The 1399-nt window shown below is 44.1% G+C and overlaps 1 non-coding gene across 1 annotated transcript; it reads right to left on the bottom strand.

Moving 5' to 3' along the window:
* Nucleotides 1–761: 761 nt before the first annotated feature.
* On the bottom strand, nt 762–865 carry LOC126057547 (U6 spliceosomal RNA). Its single transcript, XR_007512627.1, has one exon. It is a non-coding gene; the product is annotated as a U6 spliceosomal RNA (small nuclear RNA).
* Nucleotides 866–1399: the final 534 nt, after the last annotated feature.

The following is a 1399-nucleotide window of genomic DNA, read 5'->3' as shown; positions in this document are numbered from 1 at the left end:
TCCAATACCAGTCGCTGCCTCTCAGGGACTTCTACTACCGGCTGTGTCCCACGCCGCCCGTGCGACCCGGCTGGTCCCCTTCCCGGGGTTAGTTCAGGGGGGTGAAGCAACTCTCCGTGTTTATGGCGTACCTGCGTCCAGTCCAAATCCCTGCGGGACGGTTCCCCGGCTCGGATGCTGCTCTTTCTGCTCCAAGACCAGTCACTGCCTCCCGGGGACTTCTCCTACCGGCTGCGTCCCACGCCGCCCGTGGAACCGGCTGGTCCCCCTCCCGGGGTTAGTTCAGGAGGGTGGAGCAGGTCTCTGTGCTTGTGCCGTACCTGACTGGTACGCTGGCTCCAGGCTCTGGAAACAATCGCTGCTTCCCCGTATTAGTTCGTTCTCCGTCTCTAAATCTGTGATTGTTGTTCAGGGTTCGTAGATTGTTATGTATGTGATCGATTCACTTGTTTTTCCGTGTCTTTGTTGTAAGAGGGATCCGAGGTAGCGTCTGCCTAGTCCGCCATCTTCTACTCCCTCTTTTTGATTTAATGTTGTCATCTTTTTCATAATGATGTCTCTGTTTCCCTGTTTTGAGTGTTTTAGCTTTGATTTATCTTTTAGATTTCCCTAGCTGGGTTGATATCTGTTTGCTCTTCCTGTGTTCTAGTCTTGGGTTATCATCTTATATTATTGATTTTCTAACTGGAGGCCTCCCTTTAGTATTTCTTGTAATTTTGGTTTGGTTTTTGCAAATTCCCTAAACTTCTGTTTATGTGGAAAAATATATGGAATGCTTCATGAATTTGTATGTCATCCTTGTGCAGGAGTCATGCTAATCTCTGTATTGTTTCAATTTTAGTATATGTGGTGCTAAAGTGAACACCCTTTTCATTTTCTAACTCCAGGTCTTTGCACATTTCATTATAATACTTTACTATATCTTCTCAACCTGTCCTATGACATCTTCTGTTCAACTCTTTTATTTCATCATTTCTTCCATTTGCTTTAGCTGCTCTATGTTGAAAAGCAAGTTTCAAAGTCTCTTCTGACATCCATTTTGTTTTTTTCTTTCTTTCCTGCCGTTTTAATGACCTCTTGCTTTCTTCATGTATGATGTCCTTGAAGTCATTCCACAACTTGTCTGGTCTTTGGTCATTAGTGTTCAGTGTGTCAAATCTGTTCTTGAGATAGTCTCTAAATTCAGGACAGATGTGCTTAAAGTCATATTTTGGCTCTTCTGATCTTACTCTAATTATTTTCAGCTACAAGTTGAACTTGCATATGATCAACTGGTGATTTGTTCCGAAGTCAGCCCCTGGCCTTGCTATGACGGATACTGAGCTTTTCCATAGTGTCTTTCCACAGATGTGGTGAATTTAATTCTTGTGTGTTTCATCCGGTGAGGTCCACATGTAGG

Source organism: Elephas maximus, chromosome 13 (genome assembly GCF_024166365.1).
Source record: "Elephas maximus indicus isolate mEleMax1 chromosome 13, mEleMax1 primary haplotype, whole genome shotgun sequence".
NCBI classification, from domain to species: domain Eukaryota; kingdom Metazoa; phylum Chordata; class Mammalia; order Proboscidea; family Elephantidae; genus Elephas; species Elephas maximus.
The sequence above is the reverse complement of the archived record's forward strand: the minus strand, read 5'-3'. Positions and strand labels throughout refer to the sequence as shown.